We start from the raw sequence: 14996 nt of genomic DNA, 5'->3' as shown, positions 1-14996 counted from the left end.
GCAATAAACGAGGGACAGCTGAGAAATATAACATTTGAATCCCTTTTCTCTTTTGCTCTGAGGCGTGGGGGCAAAATATCGACCAGTCCATGAACATCATTTACAGTTATATTGGGTAAATGACCAAGACATCTATAGAAATGTAAATCGACGCTTAATTCATTCATTTGGTTAACTTCTTTTGGACATTAAACAGGGCGCGAATAGGACACCGGAAACAAAGCTCCACACAGGATTTTCCGCACCGGAACTAGCATATGCTATCGTGCACATAGTCAATAAGCTAATACTCCTGTGTGCTGTAGACTACAGTGTACGTTGAACAGCTACTTACTGGTTTTGTCGCATCAGTCTGTGTCTCTCAGTTAACTTAACCTACAGCTCCAGACCGCACAGGCAGAAAAAATGTGCGTGCTCTCTCTGTGAGTTGTTCCTGGCTCGTAACCAGCGCGTTGTGCTGTCAAGGGCGATGATTGGTTAATGTCGATCATGTGACTGATGCAAGTTAGATCCTTTTATTTCGCAAAAACTTTGATTAATAGTTAAATCTTATTTTTGAGTGGCACAGACAGGACCCCGCAAGCACACACACATTTAATACAAAATAAAAAAAAAAAAAAAAAAGTTGCCTCAACAACGAATAATCAAAAAATGGTTCTTTGCAGCGAATGTTTGACTTTTTAATGTCATTTAATGCAGTTAAAGAGTAAATTGTTTTAGATTTTTGAGCTCAAGATTTGACTTCTGTGAACTTTAACAACTAGTCGGCAGTAGCTCTTTGATTTGTATCTGAGCTGGTTCCAAGTAAAGTCTGAACTGGGACTGTGTGTGATGCAGGGAGGTGGACATCGGAGGTCTTGATTGAACTACAAAGCTTGTAATCATGTTTCATCCACGTGTTACAAAGAAATATGTGTATTATGTGCTTTATAGAATCTTTTTCAATTATTTTGCCTAGTGTGATTAAAAAAAAGCACATTTTCTTTCAAGTAGAGTTTTAAATGTATACTTAAAAGTGAGTGTGTTTTATCACCAGACTAATAGTGCTGCTGATCTCATGGTACTGATCTGGTCTCTCTGTCAGATTAATAAACCTTTGTTTTCAGTTATTTTCCTCGTGTGGTTCTGTGGGTTTCACCAAGGTGTCGAATGGAAAATCTGACTTCTTCTGGTTTTGTTTGGTTGTGGCTAACCAATGCATGTCTTATTTCAGTGGATGAAACAAAGAATCAACATTAAACTGGAAAAGCAGCAATATTCAGTGAATGTAACCTGAAAAAAAGAACATCAGTACTGAGCTTTTGTGAAGAGGCTTGATGTCTTTATTTTCTCAGTCACACAGAAATGAGATGATAGACAAAAACTCTCATTGTATATGATTGATTTTATTTTTTTCTCTCTTATAAATGGTACATTTGGCAATGACTGAAACTAGCCTAAATGTGAACCTAAAATAGCTTAACCTAAAAAATGTCTGGTCTGGAACAAATTAAGCAATTTAAGCATGTTAAGTTGGACTTCATAAAAACCATACCTCTTTTTCAGCTGTGTTTTAACAAAAACATGTAGGCACACAGAGAGCTAAGTGTTTAGTAGTAGGTTACAAACTCATGGATATGTGACCCAGTATGGACCTCCTGAACCTGCTCAGAATCAGCAGGTCAGAGATGCTTGAAACAGCCATTAATCCCAGTCTGCTGCCACGTTTTTGGGGGAAAAGTTGCTGCTGCTTTTTAACAGCAGTTAAACATCTTAGCATCCACCAGCAGACCATCAAAACACTTTAGTTTAAGGTTAGGTTCTAATTTACTTGCTAAACAGAAATTAAGTTGAATGAACATAATTGATGAGATAAGACATATTGTGCATTTAAAAAAAACCGAAACATCAGTGTTGTTTATCATCATCAATGTTATAAATGTTATTCATGTTAGCAATGTAATTTGTTACATCTACATTCTGACGAAATATTTATGTGAGTTTAATCTTTATCCACAGTTAAATACAAAAGAAGAAGACAAGACAGTGCAACAGACAGAAAAGGACGATACAGACACGAGACAGTGAAATGGAAATGTGCAAAGGTAACTTGTTGTTGAGTGTGTGTGTGTGTGTGTGTGTGTGTGTGTGTGTGTGTGTGTTTCATTCCAGTGATTGAGTGTTCAGGAGTCTGACAGTTTGGGGCATCAAACTGTTCCGTAGTCATGGACGTGATGAACAGAAGAGAATTCAAATTTTATTTGTCAAATACACAGTCATACACAGTACGATATGCAGTGAAATGCTTAGACAACTGCTCGTGACCTAAAGAAAAAAAAGACTATGAATAGAATAGGAAATAAATTTGAAAATTAAAAAGGGTAAATTTAACTAGGAAGGAATAAAATAAAATGTAAAAATTTTAGTTAGAAATAAAAAAAAGTCAAAATAAGAAAGTCAAAGAAGTCCAGTCGCTTTTCATTTCAAGACTCTTATATTGCCTATGGACAGCTTTTATCTTTTTTTCAACAAACTGAGGAAGCATTGTCACGTAAAATTTAAAGTCCAACATCTCCCTCTAGTGGCCATATATAAACCATTATTGTTAACGTAAAATGTGAATCATAGTGTTCCAGTCAGTCATCAGTGTGTCTCTGCACAGCTGTAATTAAAATGTGTTCAGAGGGCCTCAGTGTCTGAATGGTTCCAGTTCAGCTCCATAACAGCAGCGTCCCTGGTTTGATTCCTGTGTTTCAGCTCATATCTGCCTCTCTCACTGAGGGGGACGTAACTACATGGACATGGATTTGTTCATCAACCAAACTACAGATCACTGAGAGCAGAGAGCTAATTTTTTCCAGTAAAGTAATGTCTAGGATTTTAGGGGCATCACAAACACTTATTGGAATCACACTGATGAAACTCGGATTAAGTTAAAACAGTGCTCACTTACTAGTGATGGGATTTCTGTCTCTTTTTAGAGAACCGGCTCTTTCGGCTCGGCTCACTAAAAAGAGCCGGCTCTTTTGGCTCCAAACCGGCTCCTCAGGTTGTTTTGTTGCTTTAATTAATTTATTATTAACAACAATATAAAATTATGAAGAAAATGAATGTAAAAAAAAGTGGTTTTATTTATATATTTTTATTTATAGATATACACAGTGGCCCATAGAGACAAAGCACCTACAAACTGCAAAATGCATTTCTAGCGTTAACTGAAATTCAAAAACAGAGTTACTAAGATCACCTAAATTATACAATTGAAAGCATATGTGTATTGTTTGTGTATTTATACACAAGCACTCATATATATTCAAATAATTGAAGGTAATGAAGATAATTCCAGGTAAATGAATAAAAATGTTCATTTACCTGTTACTACCACACACCAAATCCGGTTGTTGGTACTTCCTGGCTTGTGTAGCCACCAGCTAACAAAAGCTCAACCCTGCACCTAGCATCCTGGAGCACTTCTGATTGTTTTTTATGAGTTTATATGTGCTTCAGGGTTTGTAAGTGCTTTCTGAGTTTTTACGAGTTTGTACGTTTCTTGTACAGATTTTTTAGTGCAAGTTTGCATGTTTTTTTTTTTTTACATCACATTGTGTCCTGCGTCCTGATCGCTGCAGACGATCTCCTCTGTGACGTCTCTCCTGTACAGTACAGAATCGCTGCATCGATCGCTAGCAGTGTGACTCTGAAGTGCAGTACTGTATGTCCAAGATGTCCACGATACATTTTGCACCGTAAAAAAATAAAATTGGCTACTTGATTTCACTACTTGATCTCACCATCGCTGATTATTTTTAGAACATAACAAAGCAAAGCAACGCCCACATGGTTCTAAGGCATTGTATGTTTATGTGTGAACTTCTATGTGTAAGTAGGAATGTGTGTGTGTGTGTGTGTGTGTGTGTGTGTGTGGTAGACCTCCTGCTGACCAAAGGGTCGTAAACGCAGGAAGCTTACATCAAAAGAGGTAGATCCTCCAGATAGGATGTATCTGCCATAAAACATTACAGCCCCCTACCCAGAACCCCGAGAATCTGGGGAGGGGTCTGTGGAATTCCTTTCATCCTACAGTTAAACAATGTAGAAATGGATGGTAAGCATAAAAATGACAACATTTAACAATTTGCTCTAACAGATATATTGGGTAAATGCCCAAGACATCTATAGAAATGTAAATCGCCGCTTGATTCATTCATTTGCTTAACTTGTTTTGGACCGTAAACAAGGCGCAAAAAGGACACCGTAAATAAAGCTTCCCAACAGGAGTTTCCACACCGGAAGTAGCATATGCTAACGTGCACATAGTCTATAAGGAGTCGGCTCACGTCGTTCACTTCAAAGAGTGCTCTAAGAGCTGTTTCATTCGCGACCGACAGATCCCTATCACTTACACTTAATTTACACTTTTTAAATGCATGTCCATCCTGGAGTAATTGTATGACTGTTTGTCACAGTTTTACACAACAGAGTTGCGATTATTTTTTTTTCTGAAAATTGCAGTGTTACAGTGTACCTTTAAATATATATTTAAATATTTTTGTAACTTTCATCTTTAAAAAAATAAATTCAGTGCCCCACCTCCGTATTTGAACCAATAGAAAAGCGGGTCCTCAGAGGAAGAGGGCGGGCTTTACTTGGTGTCAGTGAGAGAAATGAAAAAAAGCTCAAATGAGTGAGAAGGACGATGAAGGAAACATCTGTGCTGTGTCTGCTCTGTAAGTAGAATCTCTGTGTTTGTTTGAATTCTTGTACTTTGACTGTCTGCTCTCCTGATAACTGATGATGGAGGAGAAGACATGAAAAACAAATCAGGCTGAATTCAAGTTCAAAACACCACGAGGACCAACTGCAGGTCTGAACTGACTCTTTATCTTTGCTCAGGAGTCGAGGAAACACAGCAGGCAGTGAAAAGCTCAAATCATTCACTCATTATATCAACACAGCTGCACAGTGGACACATGACTTTACTGGGTTATTTGACTGCAGTGGAATTTTCTATATAATCACAGTGTAGTCAGTGCAAATAGAGGTAAATCATTAAAATACCTCTAGAAGCACAATTTCACATAAAACTTGTGTGAAGAAGAGTCTAAAGTTTGTGGCTAATTTAACATCAATACAGGCTTTGCAGAAAAGTGTGGATGTGGTGAGAAGTGTTAAAACATATAAAATAGATATAAATTGTATATGATTCTAACAGCAGAAATTTCACAGAGGCGCCATGGTTAGTGTCTGTGTAGGTTTCCTCCCACAGTCTAAAGACTTAGGTTAGGTTAACTTCTGATTAGTGTTTTTGTAATATTACTGGCAACTCAAATGCTTTAGATGCCAGCTGGTCCCATATATATATATATATATATATATATATATATATATATATATATATGAATCTTCCACCTGTAGGCATTAAACTGTTTTTCCATTTTTTATTGAAGAATGTTGCATCACATTGAGAATCAGCAGATAAATCAGAGAGACAACTTTGTCTATTTGTCAGCTGTTTGTGTGGATTTGTTCTTCATGTTCACCTCAAATCAACCTGAGTGTCATTTCTCTTTAGTTCTGATCTCACTGCTGAGCTGCTCAACAAACCAAGGTCAGTAACCTTCTTCTGTCACAGTTTAAAAATGATAAATGCTCAGTGATATGACCTGATCGGGTTCATGTTTCGCAGTGGAACTGACATGTAAAGTGCATCCTATTAATGTTTTAATCAGATTCAACACTTTCATGTTTGCAGAATGAATATTAGATGTAAAGCTTATTAAACAAAATAAAATATCACACTACTGGTTTGACAAAAATCTAAAAGATCATATCCAAAAGTTGAATCTTTTGGATATGATAGACTGCAGAGTCCTGGCCTGACGAGGTAGCTCTTCTGTGTTGTGCCATCCGCTTCGCTAGAGGTTGTTTGGTTTCCCCGATGTATAAATTTTGGCAATCCTCCTGGCACTTAACAGCGTACACTATGTTACTCTGTTTGCATTTAAACCCCAAAACACGCTGCGCCAAAAACTGGTCCACCCCAAGGATCGGGTCCCTCGACACAAACAGAGTAACATAGTGTACGCTGTTAAGTGCCAGGAGGATGAGACTAAAGAAGTCAGTTGGATGAGTGACGACAGGTTTCTCCCACACAACGCTACGCCCAGATGAACAGATTCAACTTTTGGAGATTTTCTTTCTTGGATGATTGAGAATGCATCAAGACCTAAAAGATCATAAATTTTCATTGTAACCCTCACAGCTCGTCTGACTGTGAGTCCCAGCAGCTCTCAGTTCTTTAAAGGAGACTTTGTGTCTCTGAGCTGTGAGGAGGACGACAGCTCTGCTGGATGGACTCTGAGGAGAAATGCAACCAACCTGCAGAGGACTCAGTGTGGAGCAGAATGGGGAAAACCGACAAATTCAGCTAATTCTTCTTGTAGTATTAGCTACATTCTCACATCTGACAGTGGAGTTTACTGGTGTGAGTCCAGAGAGGGTCCCATCAGTAACATGGTTAACCTGACAGTCACTGGTAAGCTGAGTGTGTGGAGTTAGTGTTGATGAAGCTGTGTGTACCGTATTTATGTGAACATAAGGCGCACGAAAAAAACCATCGGGAAGTTTTATCAAGTGGAAAAAGGTTAGCGTTCATTCCCAGGTTCACTGTGTTATGCTTTGGTATGCTAACATAGCGGTGTCGCTAGCGATCACTAGCACAGCATTATATATCATCTAGCCCAACTTCAGTAATCCTACAAACGTCACTATTGTGTAGTTTTCTCTCTACTTTCATGTTGGAAGTGATAGCAGAGCTGTATGTTTTATTATTTTTTTCAAGAAATCTCCCAGTCAGAACATGATATAGCATCTTTAGGGTAACTAGCGAAACCAGCGAGCTAACTATCTGCTAACTTCCAGCTAACTTCTAACTCCGTTTAATTTAATAAATTCTGTTTTAATGGATGCCTGGATGTTAAACTTAATTGTTACACCTGGTAAAGCAGCAACACTGATCGTTTTATTAAAGATGAAAGAATTTACACAGTGTTCGTTTGGGACCTGACGAGGACGGAGTTTTAGACCCATGACTATGAGCCAGAAGGCTTCTGACTACGGTAGCTATAACACCCAGACAATCCATCAAGCGGTGCAGCTTCGTAGCTTAGCAAAGTCCTACTAAAACATTTTTTGACAGATTTTTATGTCCCATAAAATTAGTTTGAGGTCAGTAAACACAGCCAGAATTCATAGATAAGCTGCACCAGATTATAAGGCGCAATGCCGATTTTTGAGAAAATTAAAGGATTTTAAGTGTGTCTTATAGTGCGAAAACATGACAGTCACTGGTAAGCTGAGTGTGTGGAGTTAGTGTTGATGAAGCTGTGTGTAAATGGATGAAATGCTGTAGTTTGTCTCTGTGTTGAGGTGGATCAGTGATCCTGCAGAGTCCTGTCCTCCCTGTGATGGAGGGAGATGATGTCACTCTGCTCTGTAAAACAAAGACCACTCCCTCCAACCTCCCAGCTGCTTTCTATAAAGATGGCTCCCTCATCAGGAAGCAGCCTACAGGTCATATGACCATCCAGCATGTTTCCAGGTCTGATGAAGGCCTCTACAAGTGTGACATCAGCGGTCATGGAGAGTCTCCATCCAGCTGGATCACTGTCACAGGTGACACACTCACCTGTCTGTGTTTCTGCAGCTTTCAACATTCACAATGTGACGACAACTTAATGACTGTGTTTGCTTTGTTTTAGACAAACACACCACCACACCTCCACCTACATGCGCACCTGCATCTACATCCATGCCTCCTCCTGGTTCCACCCACACCACTCTTCCTCCATCACTCTCTCCTCCTGTTCTCTCTGTGTTGTCATGTGTTGGATCAGTCTGTGTTATGGTTCTACTGGTGTTACTGGTTCTGCTGGTGAGACGATGTGTTCACAGGAAACCTGAAGGTGAGACTCAGACTTCCTGATCTTTCATGTTTGAGTTTGTTTAGTAGAACAAAGTTCACATTCATTATGATCACAGCAATAACTTACCTAAGTGTAATTTATGTTTTGATATTTAATTTATATAATTGTTCATTTTGGAACATTTTAACAGATGGAAAAGTAGCTGAAGAAGATGACATCATCACCTATGTCATGTACTGTGATGTCAAAACTTCAAAAACAGCCAATCAGACGACGCGGAGGTAGTACTGTGTTTTCTTCATAGAAGAGTTCATGTTGAGCTTTCAGCTCTTTGTTATCGTAGTAAACATGTTGATCAGTCTGTTTATCTCTTTTCTTTCTTCTCTGTATTGGTCAAAAGTGAAGTCAAAGTCAGTTTTATTGTCAAAGACCAAATGTACAGTCACACACAAGAATTTGAAATAACAATACCTCATAGCCCTCAGTGTACACTAAAATAATATAAAGATAAAAAGATACAAATAAAATAAAAGTCTTATTTACAACATCACACAATACCATACAATTATATAAACAGCTGTGTCCAACACAATCATAGTGACTGTGGCAATTTCGTGTGTAAGTGGGGGTGGGGCAGTCAGTGAAAGGGCAGTGGTGGTGTGTCAGAGTTTGTACGTTTGTGGAGTTCAGAGGGAAGAGTGTTGGGTTTATTAAGGCACAAACTCTGCTGAAACAGAGACAACCAACTGCATGGCAAACAAGACAAGACGGAGCTCTTTGTGTTTTCACTCGCGAGGGAAGCCGGCCAAGGTCAAGAGCTCTTCAGTCTCCACTTCAACTTAGCCAACCTGGGCTGAAAAGAACCTTCTGGATTCTAAATGTGTAACAGAAAATTATAGCGTTGACGTTGCTTTCTCCATCTCATGTCGGCACAGAAGCTTATAAAACATAATAACACACATCAGTAGCGGTTTTAGATATGGGCGACACGGGCGGTTGCCCGGGCGGCATCGTGGTGGGGGCGGCATCACGGGCATCGGCAAAAAAAAAAAAAAAAAATGCTCGAACTCATGCTGCCCCGACATCATGCCAGCGCATATTGGGAATGGCATAGGCACTGATTGGTTTTCTATCGCCCATTTGCTGGGAGTAAGGGTGCCCTCCGTTTGCGAGGTGCGCCTGCTGCTTGCGGCAAAGGGAGGAGAGGGCGGGGCGGCGGGGGATTCAATGGGTGGCTGGAGCAACATCTAATAACCAACTCGCAAAATAAAACAAAATAAAAACAAACCAACAAACACGAAAACACCAGACATTATGATACAGACTTATAATTTGGACCGATGTTTTTTCGAAATTCTATACGCGAAAAGTGAGCGCGAGAGCCCTCGGTGCGCCTGCGCGCTGCTGAAGTCAAAGTAAACTTTATTGTCATCTCCGCTACATACAGTCCAGCATACAGAGAGACGAGACGACGAGGCTCCAGTTACTGCAGTGCAAGTAAACAAAAACTAAAGAAGAGTAAGAAAATAAATATACACTTTAGGACTCGGGGTAAAGGGATCAATAATAATTTAAAATTTATATTTTATATTTTGTTGATTTAAAGTCTCACACACAACCCGTTTTTAAAGTTTAAAAAAAAGTGAAAAGAAGAGGAGTGTAGCGACTTCCACAGTCGCTAGAGGCCGGGGACCGAGCCTGCCTATTTGCCTGATGCGCTGTCAACTTTACGCAATAATGCGAGAGGTGGAATTACTTGCTTGTTTATTAAAGTGCTTGAAAAGTTTACAGAGCAATGTGATCGGCTCGCGATTCAAACTCTTAAAACATCACAGGCTCTAATGCAACAAGAGGAAACTCGTTGTGCTGCGGTCAACAAAAACTACGGCTACCCAGCCCTCCTCTCTGTCAAAATCAAACCAGTGAAAGACAGACTGACAACGCCCCTTTAATGTCACTGCTAGCACCCACGTGACTCCCGTTACACATCACCATAGCAACCAAACAAATGAAAACCCAGTGATCATTAAAATTCAATACATTTAATTATGGCTCCTACAAGGAGAAACGAGCAAAAGATACAGGTAAGCAGATGTGTCATTGGATAATGGCGGGTCATGTATCCTAAAACATTAAGAATCAGAATACTTTCTTAATCCCTAAGGAAATTATGTGGGTTACAGTTCCTCCAAAAAGAAATGGTAAAAATAGTAACAGTAAGAGACTAAACTCCAAACAATATATACAATAATATAATATTAATTAGTCAGTGTCAGTTGTTGATTTGTCCTGTTCCCATTGTATGACGAATTATGTCTGTTTGGTAGTGTCATATGTGTGTATGTGTGTGTGTGGGGGGGAGGGCGTGTTCGCCCGGGGCGCCAAACAGGCTAGGACCGCCACTGACACACATACACACAATGATTAAATATATCTTAGCACAAATGACAATCTCAAAAGCTTCAACTCTAACAAGGTGAGTGCAGGTCTGGAATTCATGTGTGACACACCCTGATAGACGAAGCCGTCTCTCAGTCTGCTGGTTCTGGCTTTTCAGTCTCCTTCCTGATGGCAACAAATTTAAGAAGCTGTTGGACGGATGAGTGGCGATTCTCTGAGATGTGCACACACAGGAACTTGGTGCTGCTTCCCCTCCACGGCAGCACCATTGATGGTTAGTGGGGTGTGCAGGGAGTGAGTTCTCCAGGAGTCTATGATGATCTCCTTCGTCTTCTCTACATTCAGGGAAAGGTTGTTGTTGCTGCATCACTCGGCCAGATGTTTAACTTCACTCCTGTAATAGGTCTCATCATTGTAGCTGATGTGACCTACCACAATTGTGTCGTCTGCAAACTTGATGAAAATTTTGGAGCTGTGTGATGGTGTGCAGTTGTGGGTCAGCAGAGTGAAGAGAAGGGGGCTCAACACACATCTTTGGGGAGCCCCCGTATTCAGTGTTCTTGTGCTGGAGGTGTTGCTGCCGACCCGTACTGTCTGCTGTCTTCCTGTCAGGAAATCAAGCAGCTAGTTACACAGAAAGGTGCTGAACCCAGCAGATCCAGTCAATGATTTGCTGGGGAAAGATGGTTTGAACGCTGAACTGAAATCTATGAACAGCATTCTAACATATGAGTCTCTGGTGTCCAGATGTGTGAGGGCTGAGTGAAGGGCAGTTGAAATTGCATCAGTTCAGGGTCAATATGAAGACTGTTTCTGAGTCTCACCATGTTAGATTTTAAGAATCAAACAGTGAAATCACAAAATTTAATTTCATACTTTTGTGATACATTTATTACTTCATTTAAAATTAGAAGTTCTTAGTCAAGTGCAACCGTCTGCCTGTAAAGTTTCACTCTGTGCTTTCTGAGTGTTGTTCACTGTGAGCTGGACTGTGTGTTTGTGGTCTGTGGTTATTTGAAGCTAACAGCTCTGCAGTCGTCCAGCATCCTGTTTCTGATAGAAAGAAAACACTTCAGCTGCAGCTGTTTCAACACAGAGCTGTTCATTTTAACAGGAGGGAACATGGAGACAACATTTGGAAAAGTATTTCAAAAAAAGTTTCCACACAGATCACCATCCATTCACAGTCAATATTAATTACATTAAGGACTTTTTCCATTTTATTCAGTTTCCATTTAAATTTAACCTATTTTATATATTTTTTTGACTCCAACATTTTAAACTTGAACTATCTCAGTATTTATATATAATTTTATTTTAAATAAAGTAGTAATTCTAGTATAACAGTAGTCATCACAGCATACCAGTGTGTCTAATATTAGTGCTCATGCTGTGAAAAGTGTTTGCTTTGTACTCTGTGGTGAAGAGTGTCAGTCTTCACTGGCAGCTCTGTGGTCGTCCACCTGCCCCTTACACAGAAACACCCTCCAGGTCTTTGTGGTCACTTTGTGTTTCAGAGCAAAGGTGTGAAAGCGAGAGAAAAAAAGACTGTACAAAAGGTGCTGAGCTTTAAAAAAAACTCTTGAAAAAATATTTAATCCCCTCATGTAGCACTTTATTAATTAAAACCATTTTGCTGTAGAGTGATGATGTAGTTTCATAGTTGTGCACCTACAGAAATGCAAATGTGTTCTATTATTTATTACAGAGACAGAAATTCAGCTGCAGTCGACTCAGCAGTGAGAACTGAAGATGTCAGTTATGAACAAACATACATCAGAACAAGGAGGCCCAGGTACAGCTGCTCTTTATCTTTGACTGAGTCAAGCTAGCTGCTCACCATGTTTCCAACCATCGTGCTAAGCTAAGCTAAGCTAACCACGTAACCAAATGTTTGACTTTTTAATGTCATTTAATGCAGTTAAAGAGCAAATTGTTGTTGAGCTCAAGGTTTGACTTTTGTGAACTTTAATTAGAGTGTCAACAGCTCATTGATTTGCATCTGAACTAGTTCCCAGTAAAGTCTGAACTGGGACTGTGTGTGATGCAGAGAGGTGGAGACTGAAGGTCCTAATTGAACTACAAAGCTTGTAATCATTCCTGTTGTTTGAACTGTGTGTGTTTGTGTTCAGACTTCAAACCAGTGCCAGACGTCGTCTACTCTTCACTGAAGTAGTTCACCAGTACAACCACTGACGTCCAGCTGCTGGTCTCTAACTGGTCCCCCAGCACCTCAGACCAGAGGACATCCACATGTTATTTATTAATTTCTTAATTTCCTCTAGAACCTGTAAAAGCGTTCCGTATAAGTTCTCTGCAGGATCAATAAACTCTGGGATTCCCTCTTTGTTCAATCTTTTTTTTTTATTTATGAAACAAGGAATACAAATTAAGCTTCAACTGGCACACTATAAACAGCAGGGACATCATTCAGTGGGTGTAAAACACAGTAAAACATCAGTACAGAACAGGATAATATGCACTGTGCATTTTTTCAGTTGCACTTTATTAGGAAGATATGAGTATAGAGAAGGTTTAACATAGTGAATGTTGGACTAGTGTTCATTACCCAGCATTTATAGTCTCACACTCAGTGGTCTGACCTAAAATAAAGAAATGAAGTGTTTTAGTGTGTGATGAAGTATAAATTGGATTGGACTGGTGGGTGTTTAGAGGCTACTGACACAAACGGGAGGATCTCATCTTTCTTGCCATCTTAGGATCCCCCAGATCAGGAGAGCTGTTACATGTTAAACCCACATAGCAATGATGGCACTGTTTATGTTCCTATTTTCCCGGTTTAGTTAGAAAAGCCAATGTTTCAAATGCAGATTTGACAGGTTTCTGAGTGTTCACTTTATCCAAAACCTAGTGAGGGTTTACTCATCTTTGCTAGTAGCTCAGGAGGTAGAGCAGGTCACCTACTAATCGGAAGGTTAGTGGCTCGATCCCTGGTTCCTCCAGTCTGCATGTTAAGAGTATGAATGTATTTAGGAATTGCTCAGTTTAGAGAAAGTGTATATATAAGATTCTATGTAAAAATCAGTCAATTCACTGTCTGACCAGAGTCTCGGCACAATACTTTTGCATGTTCTGCCACATGTTGTTATTACTAGGGATGCGTATTGTTTAGGTGTTATCCGATACCGCTGCCAAACCGGTACTTTTGAAACGGTGCCGGTGCTTAAACGGTGCTCGAACCGGTGCTTAAAGAATGGAGAAAACAAACTTTGTCCAAAACCCTCTCATGTTTAGCTGTTTTTTGTAAAAGGATAACAATGTTAGCCTTTTCTGCAGCTATAGGGCATATATGGTATCAGTCTTGGCTGGAAGCAGTGCTTAAACAAAGCACAACATTAAGCTACTCCCCCCAAGACAAGAACGCTAATTTCTGCTACACTGGCAGGGCTAGGGGCCAGGACTTTGCTCTTCGGGGTTTTGGGGGATGTTGCTAACTCCAGGTCAGATAACAGGCACCACACCCACAGCAGATGTGCCGGTGTGAGGTCTTGCAGCAAGCTATCAAATACGGCACATTTCTCGGCTTTTAACAAACACTGTCTCCAGGTTTGTCGTGAGATTTGAGGTGTTACCTCCTTTGCACAGTATCACCTTAAAGCACTTGTTGCAGGCTGCTGACTTTGCATCTTTGGCTGTGAAGTACAGCCAAAATTTGACCGCTTCGCTCTAAAACAAGGTATGTACCTGGGCCAGCCTAGTATCCTTGCAAAGGTAAAATGTGTCAGGAAAAAATAAACCACCAAAATCTGCTTTTCGGTCTGGTTACTACTGTTTATGTCAGATACCGGTACCCATCTCTAGTTATTACATGGTTTGATTAAAGTACACATTAAGCTGACATCTGGGGCCAGAGCTGAAACTTTTCTGGGCCTGCACAGGGCAAGCACTGTGCCTACAACTGGCCCGTGGCTGCACACAACTTACCCATGGCCCGTGAGATTTGAGGTGTTACCTCCTTTGTACAGTATCACCGTATCACCTGTGATACAGATCAGTTTTGTCAGATGTAGTCCGCTCATGAGGTTTTGCAGCACCCTCTGGTGGATTATTGAACCACTTCAGGACAGAGTCAGGAAAGACCAATAATTTGTGGTCGACATCTCCTAAACTAAATTTGTTTATCATTGTCACGGCCAGCGGGGCAAACCGTGTGGAGAGTGTGTGTGGTGGACCCAGGTGCGAACACAGGCGAGGAGACGGGAGTGAACTTAAACTGAAAGTGAGCCTTTATTTGGGCTGATGCAGAGGGGAGTGGACAAAACATAACAGGGACAGTGACTGCAACTAACCAAAAACCTAAACTGGAAAAACACTAACCTGACTGAACGGAATAACTATGATCACTGTGAACAGAATGCTGTGCAGATGCATGGAAAACAACATAAACCAAATGGCAAACATGAACTGCATGTACACAGACAATACGACACTGACAAACTGGGCTTAAATACACTGAGGAAGTCATCAAGGAGTTAGAGACAGAAGGGGAACACAGCTGGGAGGAATGAGACCTAATGACACAGGGGGAACAAAGCTAGAAACACTGACATAAGACAGGAACATGATCCTTCAGAGTAAAACAGGAAACAAGACACCACTAAACAAAGACGCAGACATGACACTGAGAGACAGACTGAACTAAACCTGCAATAAACATGAGAACACAAAACC

General features: G+C 40.3%; 1 protein-coding gene and 1 long non-coding RNA gene across 3 annotated transcripts in view; both read left to right on the top strand.

The window, feature by feature from the left end:
- Positions 1–14996, top strand: part of LOC109199417 (programmed cell death 1 ligand 1) — a 198748-nt gene that overhangs the window by 138836 nt on the left and 44916 nt on the right. The gene's annotated exons all lie outside the window — the stretch shown is intronic.
- On the top strand, positions 10509–12634 carry LOC102078741 (uncharacterized). The gene is made up of 3 exons (XR_003218928.1): positions 10509–10578; positions 12013–12099; positions 12437–12634. It is a non-coding gene; the product is annotated as an uncharacterized LOC102078741 (long non-coding RNA).

The sequence above is a fragment of the Oreochromis niloticus genome, linkage group LG3 (genome assembly GCF_001858045.2).
Source record: "Oreochromis niloticus isolate F11D_XX linkage group LG3, O_niloticus_UMD_NMBU, whole genome shotgun sequence".
NCBI lineage: Eukaryota > Metazoa > Chordata > Actinopteri > Cichliformes > Cichlidae > Oreochromis > Oreochromis niloticus.
The sequence above is the reverse complement of the archived record's forward strand: the minus strand, read 5'-3'. Positions and strand labels throughout refer to the sequence as shown.